Source organism: Erpetoichthys calabaricus, chromosome 3 (genome assembly GCF_900747795.2).
Source record: "Erpetoichthys calabaricus chromosome 3, fErpCal1.3, whole genome shotgun sequence".
Taxonomy (NCBI): Eukaryota; Metazoa; Chordata; class Cladistia; order Polypteriformes; family Polypteridae; genus Erpetoichthys; species Erpetoichthys calabaricus.
This window is the reverse complement of record NC_041396.2, coordinates 133,832,173-133,856,585: the sequence shown is the minus strand read 5'-3', so window position 1 is coordinate 133,856,585 and position 24,413 is coordinate 133,832,173.

Below are 24,413 nucleotides of genomic sequence, written 5' to 3'. Positions count from 1 at the left end.
ATGTAAAATCTGCTCTTGTGTGTGTTATGAACTAGAGAGTTCCTCCAACCAGAATCCCAAAAACTGTTGTAAAAAGCACCACAAATTGAAGGGTCCACCAGCCTTTGACTTTTATGACGAAAAGGGCAAACAAAGAAGCTTTATAAGATGAAAACTTTATTAAACAAAAATGCTCAAAGAAGCATAAAAGACAAAGAAGGAGTTACCTTCTTAAACTGGCTATCCAAAGGCAAACAAGTCTAAAATACACATTTCCCAGAGGTCATAAAACAGACCAAATAAGTAAAATATCCAGTAAATAGTAATAATCAAAAGAGACCTCACTAGAACCCAGCATATACACACTTTTTCACAAGGACTGAATATTTTCTCGGCTTTTATAGGGTTGAGGACAGTCCTTTGATGGAAATATACAGGTGGTCCTGCCTCTTGAGAAACCACCCACAAAATATAGGGAACATTATAGAAGTATGCAGAAACTGAAATTTAATGCGCAAAATTAATAAAAAAACATAGAATAATGCAACTAGTCAACATAAATAACAATTTAAATACAAACAAATGAATCAAACGTGTAAAAAATAAACAAAAGATATTTGAACTCAAGCTATGGGAGGAACCCTGCCTAAAACCTAACAGTATATGTGAATGTGGGTGCACAAGTAAATGTGCAATATGTTAGACTAGTTTCCTAATATATTACTATTACTTACAAGGGAAATTACTTGCTGCAACTGAACACAGAATCTGTTAATATAATAAGTTGTTCAAGTCTGCCTGTCTTTCTATCTGTTTAACAGAAATTTTCCTTGCCACCTGTTTTACAGTGTAATGAGTGGAACTTACCAGGTTATATTATGGATTGACCAACTCTTCGTGCACCCTTAGTTGAACAATTGTACACGCAAGAACACGTGCACACAGTATCCACTCTAAGTGGTGCCCACACAGCTCACTACTCCTCAATACTCCACATAGGGACTTACTAGCTTTGGCTTGAGTAGACCAGGTGTCACTTAGACTCTGAAGGCTAATGCACATTAACTATGGCCACTTACCAAGACACATTATTCCTTTCCGTGCTGCTCATTATTGGAGGTCTCTTCTGAGCCACTTACCCACTGGAAAAGAAATGGCAGTCTACTCAAACCAAATGCCCTATATTTATTCAGTTATTTCAGTCACCCAAGATGTGCAGTCAAAGTTTTAATAGTTTTGGAGAGGAGCAAAATTTATTAAAATAGACAGTATGAATAATAGCAAAAAGCAATCAGTAATCTGGAAATATAAATAAATAATAGTAAATCAGTGGTAAAATCTAGTTGAAAAGCAGTTATTGCCATCCAAAGGATTCATACTACTTTCAACAAGCATATGAAAGCTGGCAAACTATGCCAGGAATAGCATCTGTGCAAGGGAGTGTTCATGTTGAAATTCAGATGTCTAGCTGATGCATAGACTGTGCCTCTTTGGTCCAGCTTGATGGAATCTCTCTGTCCTATATCCCAATATTCCCAGATAGTGTTTCTGACCTAAAAGCTATTTCTCACTGATAATTGGTGAATTATTCTTATGATTGATAGTTTTTTCAAAAAAAAAAAAAAAAACAACTTTGTCACAAAATCTGTTTATGTTCTCTCAGTTCCTTTCGGGTATTTTCTCTGGCAAATAATTATAGAATAATCTGGTCAGTTTAACTCAGAATTCTTAAAAACAATATTTGCATAAATCAAGATATATGCTGATGTGTGCTTAACAAGTCAAATGTGAGTATGAATAGCAAACTAAAACTTCATGTTCAATATATAGTTCATCATGGAATGTCTGTAGACAAGGCAGTCCCAAAATAATGATTGTACTGTCCATAATACCACCCTATCAAAATACACAGTAATTGTCTAAGTGGGAATCATTCAGAATTGCACCAATATACACATTTCAGTAGAGTAGTGACTGGGAGGCAAACAATTTAAAAAATCTGTATAATTAATTATGATTACAGTACAACTTAGAATAATTTGCAAGTTATCTAGAAAACTACAACACAAAATATGCATCGTTTCTGCAATATTGAATTATAGATGCAACAGCTTGGTGTAAGCTCTATATGTAAAACTTGATCAATTATGGAAATATAGCAAAATATTCTAAAACCAGCTAAATCCAATTTAGGCTAACAAAGGACCAGAGCTTATCCCAGATGCATTGGGTGTTGGGACATAGTGCAGTTTATGGAAATGTAAACTTTAAAAAACATACATAAATGAAAGTCTTTGAAGACGTTCTGCCATCCAGTTCATTAGATAAAATATATTTAGCCTGTAACATCTTTAGAATAATGAGAGCTCTGATGAGTCTATATATTTCTTCAGATTTCTTCACAAAGACATTACAAAAGTCTTCATAGCTATAGTTTGATTAAAAGAAAGAATGGGCACTCCGGCCTCATATGTCAGTGAGAAATAGTTGAATGAACCAATCTGATCATCTTTTGGCTACTGGGAAAAAATGGGAGGAAAGTGAAAGACACGGCTAGGCCCAAGACTTAACACTTATGACTGTGGAAATGTGTGGCAAGAGGGTTGACTACTGAACCAGCATGGTTCTCTAATAATTTATATAATGAATTTATTTAACCCTTTAACCGCCAACTCCCTAAATATTCCCCACGCCAGGCAAAATCTGAACAATTTTCGTTTTTTTACTTTTTTACATTTTTTACATTTATTCAAGCAGTATTGACCACTAAATGTTGTGCAAGTTCTAGAAATGGGCAAACACATAATAAAGCACAAAATGTACCTTTTCTCAGGCTTCTGGATTTATTGTCAACTACAAAAACGGAACAGTCAAAAGTAATTCAAAAGTCAAAAGTAGTTCAGTCAATCATAGTTTCATTCCCAGTATTTGAGTTTGCTGTGCCACAGGCCAAAGCAGGGAACTGCACAAAGTCCTGGATTGCTGGGACACTTTGAGCAGAAGGTCTTGACGTCTCTACGCTGACCCTTCTTTGAACAGACATGACAGCGTTTTTCTGAAAGTCCAAAGTCCTTACATTCATCTGGCAACACTGCTGAAATACTACTCATAGGATCCTCTTTGCCAGTGTATACACGAAATCTATAAATGTAACCTGAATTCTCAGCTAAGCAAAACATCTTGATACCAAACCGTGCCCTTTTCAATGGTAGATACTGTCGAAACTGTAAGCGGCCCTTCCACGACAATAAACTTTCATCAACTGCAACTGACGGTCCTGGCATGTAGGGCAACTGAAATGCTTCAAATAAATGATCAATCAAAGGACGTAGCTTGAACAAGTGGTCGCGGTTTGGATCTTTCTTATCTGGCTCATTTCTGTTGTCATTCAAATGAAAGAATTTCAGCAGCAAAGAGAATCGGTTACGTGTCATGACAGCTGCAAAAATAGGTGTTGCATACATAGGATCTGTAGACCAGTACATCTCAATATCTGGTTTTCTGATTATTCCCATCAACATCAAAATCCCAATGAATTTTTTCATTTCGTTTTCATCAGTGTCAAACCAAGCACGAACACGGGAATGTGGAGGTAAATTGGGATTTTTCTCAATAAACTGTGCTGCATACAGATTTGTCTGATGAACAAAATGTCTGATCAAATCAGGTGAAACAAACAGCTCATAAAACTGCTCAGCAGTGTAATTGTTTACATCAACAATAAAGCCACACGTTCCCTCAAATGAATGCAGAAAAGGTAGTTCACCACGGGCAGCAGCCCAGCTGAGATGCTGGGGATACACCCACTCAGCGCCGTCATCCGATGCGTCTTTATTCACAGTATCATGCAGTGCACGTTGCTGCTCATCACTGTCGCTAAAATCTTCTTCAGAACTGCTACAATCATGATCAGAACTGTCCAAAATCGCCTGCAAAGCCTCACTTGAAGTCAGTTTACGTTTCGCCATATTCACAGCTGTTACATGCGAATCACGTCACATGACCGGCCAAAACAACCACAGACTTGTCGAAATACAACGTAGTAATAATACCCACGCCAAACCGTCAGTTATACTACTTGCCAGGCATTCATATAACCACAGGCAAATGTGCCGGATAATTCCGGCAGTATGGCGTTAGCAATAAAACAACGGTGCCGGATATATCCGGCAGAGGGCGGTTAAGGGGTTAAAAAAAAAGAAGCTAACCATTTATTTGTAGATTACTCAAAGTGGGTCATATCAAACTCTTATCACACTTACACCATGCAATATAAGGCAGACATACCTGTTCACTAGCAGTTGTTCCTAATGAAATGTTGATTCCCTTTCATGCAGTAGAAGTCAAATTAACCCGATAGCTGTTAATGTAGGTCACAAATATATACAATATACTATTCCCTTGCAGAAAGCTCACACATGATAGCCAGGGAAATACATTTTGACTGTAGTTCTGTAATTTGTGAGACTTTCACAGAAAGGGAAGAAAAGTCACTGCTGTCTAGTGCTTGCAGTGGGGCGGTATGTACTGGCACTTTGCTTTCTGAACAAAGGAGAACCGGCAGCTATTGTATGCCTGCTGGTATATAACTGCATTTTTGATGCTTTTGCACTTCCAAGAGGAATCTGATACCAAAATAGGTTATGTGTATCAGCATGCTCAGAAACTGCAAGAGAAGCTCCCCCTTTCCTACTCTTTGAAGAAATTTTATATAGTATATAATGCGTCACAAAGGGTGAAGATACAGATACAACAGGAGGCTCTGGCATTTATTTTGTTCATCTCCAAGCACTGATGCTAAAAAATATTTACCAACAAAGACGGAGACAAAATTATTGACCATAAAACTATAACGGACATATTTAGAGACTGGTATAAGTATAGAAGACAAGACACAACCTAATACGTTTTTGGATGCATTACAGACACCACAACTAGATACTCTCAGTGCAGAGGAATTGGATAAACCTCTGGCACTATTAGACTTTCTAGATGCTATAAACTCACTTCAGAGTGGGAAAGCAACAGGCCCTAATGGCTACCCTGCCGAATTTTATTAAAAAAATTCTCAATTAATTTAGCTCCCCTTTTATTAGCAACGTTTAGAGAAGCTAGAGACCATACAATTCTACCTCAAACCTATCGCCAGGCATTAATTACTGTCTTTCCTAAGCATAATAAGGACTTATTATAATGTGCATCATACATATCTCACTTTTGAATAATGATGTTAAGATGCTCTCCAAAGTCCTAGCTAGAAGATTGAGAAATTGCTTCTTTTGGTAATATCACAAGACCAAACTGGATTTATTAAAGGCACACACTTAGCTTCCAATCTTTGAATCCTGTTTAATTTAATATAGTCACCCACAAAGTCTAACACCCCGGAGATATTATTATCATTGAATGCAGAAAAAGCATTTAATATGACTGAACTACCTTTTCAGTACATTGGAGAAATTTGGGTTTGGTCCGAACATATGTGCATGGATCAAACTACTGTATACCAGTCCAGAAGCTTCAGTTTGTATTAACAACATTATTTCAGACTACTTCAAACTAGAACGTGGTACTAGACAAGGATGACCCTGTTACTACTGCTTTATGCAATCGCCATTGAGTCACTGGCAGTTCACTGTCGAAATGCTTATGAGATAAAGGGGATTATCAGAGAAGGACTTGAACGTAAAATTTCACTATATGCAGATTATATGGTACTATATATATCAGATCCACAAAATACTGTGCCTGCAGTCCTAACAGCACTAACAGAATTTCAAATGATTTCTGGCCTCAGAATTAATTTGAATAAAAGTGTGCTCTTTCAATTGAACTCTCTTGCACACAATATTAGATTGGACACCTTTCCTTTAATCATCATTGCAGATCAGTTTAAATGCCTGGGGGTAAACATCACAAGTAAACAAAGCTTTTTATCAACAAAATTTTGCTGTCTGTATGGAAAAACCTAAGCAAGACTTGCATAGATGGTCTACCCTTCATCTCACTTTACCTGGAAAAATTAACACTGTCAAGATAAATATCCTTCCTAAGCTTCTTTTTCTATTTCAAAGCATTCCAATAAACATCAATAAATTATTTTTTAAGAAGTTAGATTCCATCATAACCTCATTTATCTGGAATTCAAAACATCCACATATCCAAAGAGCGACCCTGCAAACACCTCCACCGAACTTTCAATTTTATTACTGGGCAGCAAATACACAAATAGATGAATATACACAGGCTTGGTCCGTAATAGAAATAAAATCCTGCAGTACTTCTTTATATTCCTTGCTTTTTACCCCAGTAAATACAAGTTATCGCCAATATACTAACAACCAAGTTGTGATTCATTCACTCAGAATATGGAACCAATCTGGGAAGTACTTCAAGATAAAGAAGCTTTTATCTGTGGCACCTCTGCATGGTAACCACCTTTTTCAACCCTTTCATACATATGCAGTTTTTAATGTTTGGAAAACATTAAGGATTAAATCACTTAGAGATTTGTACAAAGACAATGTCTTCGCATCCTACGAAAAATTACACTTCAAATTTAACTTTCCAGCAACACATTTCTTTCACTACCGCCAAATAAGAACCTTTGCTAAACAAAACCTGCCCAGTTTTCCTCACCTCCCACCTACCTCTTTTCAGGAAAAAACTATTGCTCAGTCTTAAGGATTCAGACAGCATTTCTATAATTGCCTTTACTTCACTATTGGCATGTAGACTTATCTTGGTCAACTGGAAGATTCCTAACCCACCTCTTTTAAGTCAGTGGGTAACTGATGTTATGTATTATTTGAAATTGGAAAAAATCTAATTCTCACTTAGAGGATCTGTGCAAAACTTTTTTAAAAACCTGGCAGTATCTAATTAATAACATTTTTGAATAAGCATTTAAAAAGAGGAAGTGGATTCTCTTACCATTTTATTTATTTTTCCTACTATTAAAGTTTTACTCTGTTGGCTTAGCTCTGTTTCTCATGGGTGGGGGCTGATTTAACTTGAACTTAGTTCTGTAAAATTTGACTTGCTTGTATGGAATGCTATTTGCTTTTAATAAATTCAATAAAATGCTAAAAAAAAAAAATACAAAATTTCCATATCACTTTGCATAAGAAAAATTTGCTTGCCCAGGAAACAAAATGTGGCAGGAGTTGCTAGCCCATTGTGAAAGGACACAAAAGATGGTGAAGAAGACAAACATTGATAAAGTACAGGCAATGAAAGAAAACACACAAAGTAAAATTAAAGTGGATACAGTACTTTAAATTGGACAGTATTATACTCAATCTATCATGCTGCCTGCCATTTACATACCATAATAGGTGAAATATGTACTGTAAGTAATGCTGTCATTTTATAAACTATTATTGTATATAGAAAAATATATTTTATTATAATAATACAATAATACTTATGTTTCCAGCTGACTGAAAAGTGTCATTTTGCTTTTTATGATTAAATACTGGTTATTTTATGCAAATCTATTTTGTGTATTACTTAATGTGCCCAGCTGAAAGTAACTTTTTTTTTTTGGCCGCACAACCATGGAGTGTTTTTTTTTTTTATATATAAAATGTTTGCTAACATTTAAGGATTAATACCCTCACAGTACTCAGTCCTTTCTTTCTTTGTTCCAACAAGCTCCACTCCTGTGCTCTCCTCCTAGCTCAGTCCACTGCCACCCGACTCCAGCCCCCGAGTTGTGGCAACTGTCTCCTTTTATAGAGGACCCGGAAGTGCTCCAGCCACTCCTTGTATAGCTTCTGGCTGCACTTCCGGGTGAGACGGCAGTCCTGCACAGGAGGGCTCAGCCGTTCCCCATACGCCCCTGGTGGTGTTCGTGAGCCACAGCAGGGTTGAACGTCCCTGCTCTGTGGCAGTGTAGCAAACCCGGAGGGATGTCCTCTGTCGTCCCGGCCACGTGCGTATCCCAGCCACACGTTACAATAGATAGATAGATACTTTATTGAAATTCAAGTACCAGTAGCCAAGAATTAATTATGCCAAGTTAAATACAAACATTTAAGTATACAGTACGCCCCCAAAATTCACGGGGGTTACATTCCGAGAGCACCCGCGAATTGTGAAAAACCGCAAATTTTGGATGTGTTTAAAAAAAAATGCCTATTTTTATAGTTTAAACCCTAAATATGCCCTCAAATTAAACTTTAATTTAATGTCAAACTCAGCTTAATACATTACCTAAAAAAAAAAAGAATGTAAAGGTAAACCTGTATACTGTACTGCTATGTCTCCCACAGTGCTAGAACGTAAAATACAGATGTTACCGCTATATGTACTGTAATTCATGCAAGTACGTTTTCATTGCCAGAAGCCTTAGAAGGTGCAGGGCATTTCGGCGGCATCTTGGGGCTTTAACCCTTAAACTGCCACATACTTGTGGGTTAAAGCATCCCTGGACACCAAATACTTTTTTGCTGCACTTTAAGTAAATGTCACAATTCACAAAGAAAAAGTGAAATTTTAATGGAACACATTTTTTTCATGTAAAGAGCATCACAATTACTGCAACACTGATCATTTTACACACTGCCAATGAACTGTAAAAACTATTTTAAAAACTACTGGAACAATATGCACAAAGTGAAACTGACGCCATGGATGAAATTCAGTAAATCACCGAGCCAACTGTGCTTGAACTGGCAGCACTCAAGCACACAGAGGTAAATGCTGACGCTGGCAGGCTAGTCTAGTGCAGCGGCTCAATCCCAGGGACAGTAAGGCTGCAGGGTGTCACGCTTGGGTCACAGAATTGCACAGAAACACACAAGATTGTAGAGACAGGAACTTTATTCAAACACTTCAAGCAAACATGTCTCTTTCAGAAGTAAAACGAACTCAGTATGCGCACGTGCTCACAGGGACAAAAACAAAGCAAACAGGTAATCAAACAGCAAATAAAGAATGTAATGAAAACAAATGAGATAAATGAAAACAACGATACCACCCCTGTTCCCCTTATGGCGATTACACATTAAATATAACAAAGCACAAACAAAACACACACAGTAAATCATGAAAAATGTCAACGGATGAAATGTAATGCTGAAAATAGATAGTTACACAAATTACAAAAACTTTTTTTATGCTTTTGGTCACCGGCCCCCTTTTAAAAGCGGCACTGACATCCTTTGACCCCAGACAGCCCCAGCACCCTCAGCAGAAGACCAATCGGAGACACTGCATGGACTGCTGGGAGTTGCAGTTTCAAATTCTATTGGTTACTTTCACCATCCCAAGCCGCATTTTCCTCTACAGTTGCTTCCTGTTCTCTCTACAGTACAGTATTGCCACGGAAAAAAGCCATAAAAATTGCGGAGGATATTTGCGGTTTTCGCTAACAATTATTAGATAGGTTCTAAGGAAAAATCCGCGAATGACTGAGGCCGCGAACTCTGAACTGCGACTTTGCAGGGGTCTACTGTACTTACTACACAAATAACAAATACATTACAAATAATGAAATCACAGTACACTAGATGGTACATACAATAATGCCAGTGCAGTAAGAGTTGTGCATATAATAATACTACCAAAGTGACAGGTGGCATATAATAATAAAATGAAAGATACTAAAATGTCAAAGCAAAATAAAATAAAGTGACATGATTTGTGCTTATAGGGTAATAACCAACAAAAAAGGTTATACAGTAATGACAAGGTAGTGTGATAAGATGTATGTAGAGCATAGCTAATTCATCTAATATAGCTTATGAACAGAGAAGGAGTATCAGGTTCACAGCACCAACCCCCCACCCCCTATTTTTAAAGAGTTGCAGAGTGGCTCTGGGGGCAAAAGATCTTTTGTATCTGTCCATATTGCAGTCCTGTGATAGCAGCCTACTATTACACAAACTCCTTTGCTTTATTATGGCAGTGTATAGTGGGTGATGTTCATTGTCCATAATAGATAGCAGTTTACATAGTGTCCTTTTCTCTGCCACTTTCGCCATAGAGTAGAGTCCATTTTGATTCTGTTGTCTGAACAGTTTGTCAATTAGAATCAGCATTCCTACCCCCACCACCAGCATACTACAGTATAGCACAGAGTACTGTCAATAACAGACTGATAGAACATCTGCAGATGTTTCTTGCATATGTTAAAGGAGCCCAGTCTCCTTAGCAAATAGTGTCTGCTTTGCCCCTTCCTGAACAAAGCCTTTGTGTTCTCTGACCAGTTCATGTCTGTCATCCAACTGCACTCCAAGGTACTTATACTGTAGATTTTGACTCACTTCACATCAATGCCTTGAATGGAGACAGGTCTCAGTGGAGATCTAGACCTACGATAGTCCATGACCATCTCCTTGGTTTGGAAGTATTCTACACCCATGTTCTTCAACCGGTGGTCGTCCGCGGGCTAGTGGTGGTCCATGGAAATTTCCTGCCAATCCGCTAACAATTTTGCCCAAATCATGTAACAGCTACATGATTCAGGCACTACATTGTTGCATATGACTATGAGTATAGGTGAAAGGCACGGCCGCCAACTTCCAGTATTGCATCAGTTTGCCTGTTGACAACATGTAGCAAAAAATCTATTTTATTGCACTTGTGCATATTATTTTCTAATATTGTGCTGTGGTATTTTGGAAAACAAGTTATTTATTTAGTAAAATTTGAAACCCTACAAAATGGAGACAAAAAAAGTCAGTCATTTTCCAACCCGCTATACCCAAACACAGGGTCACAGTGGTCTGCTGGAGCCAATCCCAGCTAGCACAGGGCGCAAGGCAGGAACAAATCCCGGGCGGGGTGTCAACCCACCACAGGACACACACACACACACACCAAGCACACGCTAGGGACAATTTAGGATTGCCAATGCACCTAACCTGCATGTCTTTGAACAGTGGGAGGAAACCCACACAGACATGGGGAGAACATGCAAACTCCACACAGGGAGGACACAGGAAGTGAACCAGGGTCTCCTTACTGCGCGGCAGCAGCGCTACCACTGCGCCACCATGCCGCCCGAAAAAAAAATGTCACACAGCAAAACCTTTTAACCTTCTATAGTAGAAGCAAGGACAATATTCAGGAGAAAAGTAGTGATGGTAACGAAAGTCTACCAAATACTAGTGCTTCAAGTTTAGAAGAAACAAAGAAAAAGTAATATGCTGATACTTTGGAATATGCAATACAAATCAAACAGAGAAAAGGAAACTTTGTTAGGCATTATGATAAGGAGTATTTAAAGCTTGGTTTCATTGTAGCCCCTGGCAGTGAACTATCGCCACAGCCTTTGTGAGTAGTATGTTCCGAAATTCTGTCAAATGATGCTACGAAACCTTCTAAACTCACTTGTCATTTGCTTTCGAGGCACAGAGATTTTACTGATAAGCCACTGAACATTTCTCTTCAGGGATCAGGGAAATATTTTTACATTGAGAAATAAAATGGATGAGTTTAAAATGAAACTGGCTCTTTGGGATAGTCGCGTACAAGAGGAAGATATAGAAATGTTCCTCTTTTGGAAGAATTCTTCATTGCTGCTGATGTCAACCAGAAACTCATATTAAACATAAGTCAACATTTAAGGGTTTTAGCTGAAAACTTTAATAGTTATTTCCCTAAAAATGAGGATCGTCGTAAAGGTAACCTCTGGATTAATACTCCCTTCTTGGAAGATACAAAATCATGCACAATTGATCCTCATGAAAAAGAAAAGCTAATTGAGTTGTCTTCTGATGTCACTCTGGTGTCCAAACATAACATGCAATCATTGTCTCAATTTTGGATATCATCTCTGAGTTAAAGCTATCAAATTGTTGGTCGTTTCTTCGAATTCCTACTTGTGTGAAAAGACTTTTTCAACCTTGTCAATAATAAAAACCAAACAGAGAAATCAAATAGATGTTAATGCAGCGCTTCGTCTCTCAGAAACAACGCTGCAGCCACGTATATCAAATTTTCTAACAAAGAAGCAGCACCAGAGGTCGCACTAACTAACAATTGTAGTTTTGTAACATTATATTTAATAAATAAAATACTATCTACATTGGTTTTGATTTCTGTCTTAGCCATCAGCTGGTCCACGAAATATTTCTCCTATTTGTGTCTGTCCACAGGTATAAAAAGGTTGAAAAACGCTGTTCTATACCATCCCACAAAATCATTCACCAGACCTCTGCACTCCTCCTCCTGTCCACTCCTGATGCACCTCACAATAACATTGCCATCTGAAAACAGCTGCAGGTGTCATGTCCCTGTGTTGTAGCTAAAGTCCGATGTGTACAAGGTGAATAGGAAAGGTGAAAGAACAGTCCCCTGTGCTACTGATTACAGTCTGTGATGTGCAATTCTTCAGTCTGTCAAACTGAGGTTTACCAGTGAGGTAATCTGTAATCAAACATGTTACTTAAAACTTAGTATTATAATTGTTTTAAGGAGCAAGTGGAGCAGCTTATCGGTTTGGTATGGTTAGGTAGGGTGTCAAGGAGAGGAATGAAGAAGGTCAGATGATAGTGGATATTGCAAAAAGGATGGACATGGCTGTGGTAAATACGTATTTTAAGAAGAGGATGACGTACATGAGTGGAGGAAGATGCACACAGGTAGAGTATATCCTAAACAGGATGGTCAATCTGAAGGAGATTGAAGACTGCAAAGTGGTGGCAGGGGAAAGTGTAGCATATGATGGAGGTCTGTAGGATGATGTTGGAGATTAAGAAGAGGAACAGAGTGAAGGCCCAGCCAAGGATTAAATGGTTGAAGTTGAAAAAGGACGACTGTACGGTTGAGTTCAGGGAGGAGGTAAAACTAATACTAATAATTGGGGTAAATGCTGATGTGAAGTACTAGTACCGATTTTTAAGAATAAGGGGAATGTGCAGAGCTGTAGTAACTACAGGGACATAAAATTGATGAGCCACAGCATGAAGTAATGGGAAAGAGTAGTGGAAGCTAGGTTAAGAAGGGAGGTGATGATTAGTGAGCAGCAGTATGGCTTCAGAAAGCACCACAAATGTGAAGTTTGCTCTGTGGGTGTTGATGGAGAAGTTTAGAGAAGGCCAGAAGGAGTTGCATTTCGTCTTTGTGGACCTGGAGAAAGCATATGACATTGGTGCCTCGAGAAGAGTTGTGGTATTGTATGAGGAAGCCGGGAATGTTAGAGATGTATGTAAGAGTTGTACAGTATATGTATGAGGGAAGTGTGACTGTGGTGAGGTCTGTGGTAGGAGTGATGGATCCATTCAATGTGGAGGTGGGATTACATCAGGGATCAGCTCTGAGCCCTTTCTTATTTCCAATTGTGATGGACAGGTTGACAGAAGAGATTAGACAGGAGTCCCCATGGACTATGATGTTTGCTGATGATACTGTGATACTGTAGCGAGAGTAGGGAGCAGGTTGAGGAGACCCTGGAGAGGTGGAGATATGCTTTAGAGAGGAGAGGAATGAAGGTCAGTAGGAATAAGACAGAATACATGTGTGTAAATGAGAGGGAGGTCAGTGGAATGATGACGATGCAGGGAGTAGAGTTGGCGAAGGTGGAGGAGTTTAAATACTTGGGATCAACAGTACAGAGTAATGGGGATTGTGGAATAGAGGTGAAAAAGAGAATGCAGGCAGGGTGGAATGGGTGGAGAAGAGTGTCAGGAGTGATTTGTTACAGACGGATATCAGCAATAGCGAAAGGGAAAGTCTAAAGGACGGTAGTGAGACCAGCTATGTTATATGGACTAGAGCAGGTGGCACTGACCAAAAAGCAGGAGACAGAACTGGAGGTGGCAGAGTTAAAGATGTTAAGATTTGCATTGGGTATATGTAATATTGGATAAAGATGTTTCCTGAATAGAATACTGAAACAGACAGATACAGGATATACAAGAGCATTAAATAAAATAAAATACAATAAACCAGAGTAATGGACTAAATTTAATACTCAAAGAAAAGCCTAGCAAATAACATTATTTGTGATGTATAACACACAAATTATGTGGAGCATCTGGACAGAGATGAAGACTGAAAGAGGCGGCAGAATGTCAGGTTAAGTTAAAAGCCTTCCTGAACAGATGTGTTTTAAGCTGTTTTTTAAAATAATGAATTGAATCAGCTGATCTAATTAATTTAGGGAGGTCATTCCAAAGTTTGGGCCAAATGTGGTACATGTGGGAGGAATAAGAAAGGGAGGAATCAAAAATAACACCAAGATTCCTTGCATTAGAAGAAGCTCTAATGAGATCACCGTCAAGAGTGACTGAGAAGGAGCTCATTTTCTTCAGTTGCATTTTAGTATCAATTTGCAGGAGATTAGTTTTGTTGTATTTTAATTTTGAAGAGTTCTGCTCCATCCAGGTTTTAATTTCACTGAGGCAAGTTGTGAGCTGAGAAAGCCCTGATGAAGTTTCACTTTTAACACTGAAATAGAGTTGAGTATCATCTGCATAAAAATGACAACCCAGTTCAAAGCTACGAATGATATTGCCATGGGGAATCATATAGATACAGAAGAGCAGAGGGCCGAGGACAGAGCCCTGAGGAACCCCTTGTGTGACTGGCACTGAGATGGACCTGTTGTTGCCAAGACAAATAAACTCTTGCCTATCGGTCAAATAGGACCACTGGAGGGCAGTGCTAGAGACACCCAGCATGTTCTCCATGCTGGACAGTACAATGTCGTGTCTGACAGCATCAAATGCTGTACTAAGATCTAATTAATATGCTGGTATGTCCAGAGTCTGCTGCCATAAACAAATCATTGGTTACCCAAAGCAAAGCAGTTTCACAGCTGTGCTACACCCTGAAACCAGACACTTGTCATATATCCATTATTAATTCTTAGATAGAATTAGCAACTTTTTAAATTCAAAGTCTTATGGTTACCAATAACAAGTCCTATGAGATTATACAGATATCAATGTTCTTTTCATATGAAAACTCAGCTTTGTCTGTCTGCTGTCTAATGATAGCACCTTATGCAACCAACTACGAAAAAGGTCATTGCTTTGGCTGATGCATATTTCAGTCTTCAACTGGCAGATGCTGTTCAGATATGTTTTTGTATTAAAAAATTCTTATAGTATCTACAGGTGACAGGTACTATCCCCTCAGGAGCAGACATAGTCTATGCAGATATGCATTGGCTTATTACAGGATTATTATGGGCTGCTGTGTGCTAAATAATGTTACACAAATCTTTCAGTCCTGGTGTATCCTTAGTTCTATGCCAGATAAACCTTTAAATACTGATGTCACTCAGCAGAAATAATGGGGGAATTCACGCACCACATTCAGTCATTAAAATGAAACTGTACATGTCTAATTGGGTGTAAAGATTGCTATGCATGCTTAATAAAACCAGTGAACTACAACTGCATACAACAGAACACAGCTATTGTAATATTACATGGATAATCTTCCCGAGCTTTTCTTTAGTATATTTTTTAATGCATTTACTTACTGTGTCAGTGTGCATGCTTCTAGCCTTTTCCTCTAGCAGGATGGTAATTAAGAATGCCAAATTAGCTACTTCATTACCTGTTAATAAATCATGCCTGTTATTTAAAAGCTTTAGATGCATTTTTTACAATCAAAGGATGGTTGTAATGTAATTTCTAAATAGAACTGGTGGGAAAGGAAACAGTTTTTGCGGTTGGGCACACACGTCTAACCCATTAACCCTTAGTACCGGTGCACCTTAGGGATGTGTCCTTCCCCCACTACTCTTCTTACTATATACAAATGGCAGTACCTATGGCAATTCATCTGTCAAACTTCTTAAATTTGCAGATGGAATCACACTAATAGGCCTCATTTCAAACAATGATGAGTCCATATACAGACAAGAGGTGGAAAAATCTGACTTTGTGGTACAGGAATAATAATTTGGACCTTAATATTCAAAAATTCAAGAGATGAACATAGATTCAGGAAACCGTCATCTGTTCACCTATCACTTGCTATAAATGGTCTCCGCCAATGGGATGACAGAATTATTTAAGTTTCTGGGCACTGTACTGGCACAAAACCTTAAGTGGGACAATAACATCACATGTATTATTAAGATAGCCTATCAGCGAATTTTCTTTTGTGTCTGCTCAGGAAATTCAATCTTCCTCAAGCAATAACAGTCCAATTCATCGCAGCCATTTACAAGTCCATTCTGACCTCATCTATAACTGCCTGGTTGGGTACAGTCACTGTTCAGGCTAAGGCCAATCTGCAGTGGATCATCAGAGCCTGTGAAAAAGTCATAGGCTGTAACTTACCTCACATTGTAGTCCTACATGAGTCCAGGGTAAGGTAGTATGCTGCTGATGTCAGATGTCACCCCGTGAGACACCTATGCCAACGCCTTCCCTCCAGCAAACATCTTTGTGCAAAGAAAGTTAAAACAACACGTCACCTTACCAGATTTTATACACGTGCAGTTATTCCAACTAATCAGATCTGAACATTATATTTTATTATTTTACATTTTATCTTCTTATATTTATTTTTTGTTTTATGTATTGACCATATATGTTGGACATATACTTTTCAAGACAAATTCCTAGTACCCATTAGTGTACCTGGCCAATAAAGTGAATTCTTATTGTGATTCTGATTCTGAAGAGTCATTTCAGAGGGGCAAGGCAGGAAACAAATCTTGATGGAATATCTGTCCAAAAGCAATGCCAATGATGAATAAACTGATTAATTATCAACCCATTTTCTTAACCCGAGACACACATTACAATACAATACAGTTCATTTTTATATAGCCCAAAATCACACAAGGAGTGCCGCAATGGGCTTTAACAGGCCCTGCCATTTGATAGCCCCACAGTCTTGACTCTCTAAAAAGACAAGGAAAAACTCCCAAAAAACCTTGTAGGAAAAAAAAATGAAAGAAACCTTGGGAAAGGCAGTTCAAAGAGAGACCCCTTTCTGGGTAGGTTGGGCATGCAGTGGGTGTGAAAAAAAGGGGGTAAATACAATACAATACACAAAACACAAATAACCCTCAATACATTATAATAGTGCAATAGAAATATTACAGGTACAGAGCAGAATTCATCAGTAGATGATATCACATAAAAGGATTTGGATTTATTCAGAGTTTTGGAGACCTTGGCCATCAAGCTGCCTGCCCCTATTGGCTATTCCACAGCTGAGTCAGCGCTGGGCCAGCCATCCGATGAAAAGACCCCTCTACCCAACGATTCCTGCGATCCTCCATCAGAGATGACTTTATCTTAGGCAGGCAAAACAACTTGGCACTAGGGCAGTGGATCCAAGTGCCACATTTGAGTACCAAGAAGAGAAACAGAATAGATGAGGGTAGGATAGCGCTTTGAGTACTGAGAAAAGCGCTATATAAATGTAATGAATTATTATTATTATTATTAGTAACAATTATAACCATCATATTACTTTTGTTTAACTGCTAATGACTAACAACAGAGATACAGTATGTACAGCTAATCAGCAGCTTTAGTCAGAATATGATAAACTGAAGAAGTGAGTCTTCAGCCAGGATTTGAAAGCTGAGACCAAAGGGGCATCTCTTATAGTAGCAGGTAGATCATTCCGCAGTTTAGGGGCCCTGTAACTAAAAGCACAACCTCTCCCTGTTATGTTATTTTATTAATCCTTGGAATCATAAGAAGGCTAGCATCTTGAAATCTTAATGTGCGTTCTGATAAGTAAGCCAGACCTTGGCCATTTAAGGCTTTATATGTGAAAAGGAGGATTTTGAAATTTGCCCTAAACTTAATGAGGAGCTAGTGTAAGGATTTAAAAATTGGAGTTATGTGTTCATATTTTCTTGTTCTTGTAATAATTCTTGTAGCAGCATTTTGGATTAACTGGAAGCTATATAAAAACAGTTTGAACATCTAGTGAATACCGCATTGCAGTACTCAATCCTACTAGAAATAAATGTCTAAATTAATTTCTCAGAATCCTCCTCATTTAGAAAACACCTTAATTTCCCAACATTTTTAAGATGTAATAAACATGAATTAGATAAATTTGTAATATATGTTTTAAATGACATGCTAAAGTCAAAGATAATTCCAAGATTGCTGGCTGATTCAGTAAAACAGACAAAATATTGTTGCATCATTCCCTCCAATAATTGATATCTCTGAGAAGTACTTGTCTTTAAGCACTGATAAAACATTCATCCACTCCTTCAATTCACTAATGCAACTAATTAAAGACAACATTGGAGAAACTTCATTTGGCCTAAAAGAAAGGTATAACTGGGTGTCATCTGCATAAGAGTGAAAATTAACATTATGTTTTCTAATAAAAGATCACAGTGGAAGCATGTAAAGTGAAAACAGTAAAGGTCCCAGTACTGAGCCTTGCATCATATCTCAGTTCTGTGTTTAATGATGGAGTACTGTCAGCAAATGTCTGTACTTGAATCGATTTGATAAATAAAAACTAAACCAGGCAAGGAGAGTGCCTATAAGACCAAAATTATTTTCCAGTCTGTGCAGTGAAATAGAATGGTCAGTGGTGTCTTATGCTGAGCTTAAATCTAACAACATAATTACAGTGGAGTTTCCTTCATCAGAGAATAGCAGAATGTCATTTACAACATGCGTTAGTACCGTTTTTGTACTATGACCAGTGTGGAAGCCAGACTGGAATTTCTCAAGCAAATTGGCGACTACTTTTTCAAATATTTTAGATAAAAAGGGTAAATTTGAAATGGTTCTATAGTTATTAAGTATGTGTGGGTCCAGGTCTGACTTTTTCAGTAATGGTTTAATGATTGACACTTTTACAGCATCAGGTACTGTGCCATGCAATAATGAAATATTAATAATATTAAGAACAGGCGCTGCAAGAACATCCATTGCACTTTTTACTAGTTTTGTTGGCACTGGATCTAGGGAACAAGTAATAGGTTTCATTTTAGAAATTAAATTCAAGACTTCCTGCTCTGTTACAGGATTAACATTTCTCAAGTGGTAAATGCAATGTGAGACAGGGTCTGCCACGCTAGTAAGCATTTTGATCTGTGATGCTGAGATCTGGGATTTTATATTTTTAATTTTATCATTAAAGAAGTTCATAAAGTCTGTCCTGCTAATGTTTGTTTGTATTTTGCACTGTAGATCTAAATTCCCATTTGTTAAATTAGCCTTTGTTCTAAATAGTACCTGAGGATTATTATTATTGTTATCTATTATTTTAGAATAGTAGTCTGAGTGAGCTTTAAAGAGAACTTTTTTATATTTTTTTAACACTGCTGTCTGTCCATGCAGTTTGAAAGACCTGCAGCTTTGTTGTTCTCCATCTGCACTCCAGTTTTTGACACTCTAATTTAAGAGCTCGAGTATTCTCATTAAACTTGGGAGAGTTTCTATGTGCTTTGATCACTTTTGTTTTAATGGGAGCCACTGCATCCAGAGCATCTCTCAAGGTCATATTATAATGTGATGTTAACTGATATAAACTGTTTTCTACATTTACATTTGATGTTAACTGATCTAAATGGTTTTCCACAATTACACTTGACTTATTCAAAGTATCTATAAATTTTGAAGCAGAATTACAATCTTGATGTCGCACTGTCTTTGTTTTAATCTGTGAATATATTGGTAAGGGCAGAACCAAATCAAACGTCATTAAGTAGTGTTCGGAAATAACTACATTTAATGAAGTAATATTTAAATTTTGAAAGGTAAGTTAAATTTAATGTGTGGTTATGATTAAGAGTTAGACCTTTGACAATCTGACAAAATCCTACTAAATTTAACAAATAAGTAAAACATTTGCTAAAAGTGTCAGTTTCCACATCAATTTGTACATTAAAATCCCCCATCAAAACTACAAAATCATAATTTATAGCCATATCTGATAAAGGGTTGCCAAATTCAGACATGAACAATGAATTTGGCACTGGTGGTCTGTAGACTAACACTACAATTGTGTTGGAATCTGTTTTAATATTTAAAATGAATGACTCAAGGATGTGAAGTCACCTAAATTTTAGAGGCGATTTGCATTTTGTCACAATAAATTATTCAAAGGCCTCCTCCATGACCAATGTCTCTAGATTTATGAAGCAATGTGTATCCATCCAAATGTGTCGATCAGCGCAAGCAGCCTGCTATCCCATAACCCCCCCCCCCCCCGGCGCCCCCCCCGCTGACAGAGCTGAGTCAGTATGTTTATCTGGGTGTGATGTGCTTGGAGTTGTATAGGGTAAACAATACAGTATATTGTTTATTTGGAATACAGGCATTTCATGTGTGTCTACAAAGATCTGGGTAAGTGTAGAATGAAAGGAAATGTGAGGCAAGAAATTCTGAACACATACCTAAAGCAGAAACTTTTTCCATGTTATAGTAATAATTACGAGAAGTGTATAATGTGTGAAGACTTTAGCCCAAATATGAAATAAACATGTGGGCTTTTATTCAACAATATAACCAAAGGAAAAAAAAAAGCATTCGATTTACATGTGGCTGTTAACGAGTTAAAAGCTCAAGCTCAAATGTCAATTGACAGGAATTTACACGTATTCTTGAATGGTGCAGAGGTAAGAACTGCTGTCTTATAACCCGAAGGTCCCAGGTTCAAGAACGGGCACTCTGTATTTTGAGTAGTGAGCTGCTATTATTATTATTATTTCCACAATAAAATAAAACATATATTTGATTTGAGTCTGTAACACCCGGTGTAAATTTTGGCTACTCATAAAAATTAGCGCTTGTTTTTTTATTATTCAGTTTTATTCTCTCAGTGACGTTCACGTGGTACAACAAACTTGCCTCTCCCTCTCTGAGTTGATGGCATTTCTCTCCATTATTTTTACAAGAGCAGCTCTGTCTGATGCCTGCTCAGAAATGTTTGCGCCGTGCTGATGATGTATGCGCCAAAACTTTACACCAGCTGTTACAGACTGAAATCAAAGGCTTCTTCTTTTTGAGCGTTTCAATAATTCTAATGTTAATAGGAGCCAGTGGCGGTGAAGAAGAGGAGGGAGGGAGCAAGAGAAGAAGAAAGGACTGTGTATTTGGTGTGTGTTTGGTGCATTGTACTGTGCTTCTGTGGGGAGCAATGAAATAAACGTGTGCTCTGCTGGAACTTATGTCCTGGTGTCTGCTTGTAAATATATATAAGTGAACTATACCAGTGCATACTCCCCAACCTGGCACCTGACATGTCCTGATCTTGTACTCATTGAAGAACACTATGCAGGAATACATTTTAAAAATATACTTTTTCATTTATCTTTAAATTCCTTGCAAAGCAGCTTAAGGAATAATGCCAATTCAATGCATGTTCAATAAATCTTTTTCTTAAGGTGTTGCCCTTAGCATGACCCCCATACCCACACTAAACACTTTCACAGGTTTTTCTTTACTAAACACCTTGTGAGCACTTTGCCTTGTTTTTTTGTTTTTGTTTGTTTGCTCTACACCTAGCATGCCTTTTGTAGCTGGGCAAAATGTGATAACACACACATGTATACACAAAGCATTATCTAGATACAATTTAAAAATTCACTGATTACAAAATCAGATGTGAATAAAAGCAATAATTAAGGTACAGCATTTTCTATAGTTTTAAGATTTGCCATTGTGGCACAATATAAATAGCAAACAAATGTTCCAGTAAACAATATATTTCAATTCTGAATTACTTTAAAAAAACATTAAATCTTACAAATGTGCAGCTCATGAACGCATGCTAAGATAGTTTTAAACATATTTCAGAAAAATGTGGTTAGGGAGATTTTCTAAATGTTCAATATAATAATACTGGCAGAAGCATTATGTGGGTTGTCCAATATGTAGTTAAATCTTGAAATTTAAGACAAAATAATTCACTGTTTATTATGGGGCTGATTTTGCAGGTAGTGTTTATTTTTGACATATCTTCGCTAGCTCTATAGTTTGGAAATGTTACATTTTAGAATGATTCTACCAAAGGGAGGAAAACTTGAATTAAATGTAATTCAAAAAATATACTGTAGCTATAAAGCATGCATTATACATTATTAAATATGAACAAGTGAAAGTTTTGTGCAATAAAATATTAAATTCACTTCATGCATCTTTATTTTATTATACACTCATCATCTCTTGGGCCTTTTTGGTCAAATAAATTTGAAAAAAAAACCATTGGACAATAAGAATTTTGAACAAATATCTCTTAAGCAGGTTTGCTAACCACCATGCCACATTTTTATTACTAAATGTTATATATTAAATGAAGAATGAAAAACTATATAGCAATGTGGAAAGTTCTGTATTTGTTATGAGAGAAAGCAGAGTGATTTTGGCAGTTGCCTTCAGCACAAGCAGTAATAATTCTCAAAGTATTTCAGTTATAGGCTAAGTAGTTAGATTTTATGTTTGATTTGAGACATAGTTAAAAGAAAGGCTTTTCAAATGAAGTGATTTCGCAGAATTTTAATATGGCATTAAAATATGTGGCCATTATTTTTCTTAGAATAAAATATATAATCTTGTTTTCCTAATATTGACCTCAAACCACGCCATCTCCTGTGGCAGATGCTTTTGGACTAACAAAAATTATTTAAAAAAATGCAGAGACTAAACTATTTAGAATTTATTTGCATTCTAGTTATTCCAACAGTAGAAAGCAGCAGAGTAGAATTGTAATTTGGATGTAACCAACACTTTTAATGATTGACCACAAAAGAAAAACAGCTACTGTGATACTCTATTTTTTGAGATATATCAGCCATTATATACATTTACATAGTTTTTATTAATAGCTACTAAATATCTAGGGAAAAATAATTTTAATTAGCTGTTATACAGTACTTATTTCTAAAAATATTTGTTTTGTCGTGTTGGGCAAAGAGCTGTATCTACAGCTACATTAAGAGCGTAAAATACCTTTTAATTGAGATGATCTTTTAACTTATGAAAACGTAACAAAAGTAGACTCTAAAAGTTACTTAAAGGCACATTTACAATAGAAAATGATACTGAAATAAATAAAAAAATATGCTTTTACCTCTTGAAAGTATCTAAATTGTTGTATTTTGAGAGATATTTGCTGCCTATTTGAGTCCATTAAATTTAATTAAACTTAATAAGACACTGATGTACAAAATAAGACCTGCTGCAAGTTGCAACCTTTTTTTTTTTTTTTTTTACCAAAAAAAGCCTTTTTGCTAAATGAAGAAGGCCTTTTGCCTTTGTACCTTGAGAGCATGGATGCATTCAGAACTTAAAAAGTGCTTCTGTTAGTGGCACTTCAGAAGAAATGGTCTTAAGAAACAATATATTATATAGTACATTGCTAATGTGCCGTACTGCTCCAAATGTATTCATATAAATTTGATATTATAAATACACTATATAATGTCATCTTTCATAGAATTGCTGATTAATTGTAATAATAATAGAAAACACATTTTAGAGTAAATTATTGTGCTTCTTCAAAGTTAGTGTTGGTTCTGGGCAGTGTAAACATTTTATGATAAAGATACTCTGTCAATAGCCAGGGTTTTTTTTACTTTTAACAATGTTTGACACAGTAGGAGACAATGCCCCACACATAAACAAATTCATAAGATGTTGCCAGGTAGATTGCTATCAGGGTGCTATGTGAATCTTATCACATGGGATATGTTAGGAGGTGGAGATAGAAGGGTGGGAACAGCCATTTGGATCAGTCATGTAGAAAAAGTCAGGCTTTGGAGATAGATAAAGCAGGTATATGACAGTAAACATTTTCAGTTTGACCTTGTTCATGGTTATGTGAGCTTTGACAGACAAAGTCATAAGCAAAAAAGAGAAGGTCAGCTGATAAACTAAAACTTTGTTCTCATTGAATATTTGGTTTGATTTTGAATCCAATAAACAGATCTAAATGCTCAAACATTTTCTTTTTCTACCTTGGATGATTCTGAAAACATTATAAATACGGATGGCAACACAGAAGAGCAAGGCTTTTAATCACATTGTTCTTCAAAAAATAGACACAGATGGGCAGCCAGAAAAATAAAATAATTTTATGAAACAATCTTAGCAATAAATAAAGCATAGAAGGTAGAAGTGGCTGTTAAAAGAGTTAATTCCTAATTTTGTTTGTTTTTATTTTTATTTTTCTTAATTTGTTTTGGGATTTCAGTCATCCATTAAAAACCCACTTAATCTACCGAAATATGGTATGGCACCATCAGGTGAAAGATAGGAGCCAAGTCTATCATAAACATATTCTTTCACTCATTATCCAAGTCCGGTTCAAACAATACAAATCTTCCAAATTTGGGAAGGGAACTCAATTTTACAATGCAACTGTTTTTCATACTGTGTAGATGAATTATGGCAGCTAAGTTTTTGATTCACAACTGATGGCACTTGCCAAATAGCACTAGAGGTATTTTGTAAATTATCTTATGCTAGTGATTTAGAAAAGAAAAAAAAAATCCTTAACAAGCAGGGCAATAGCGTTCATCCAAA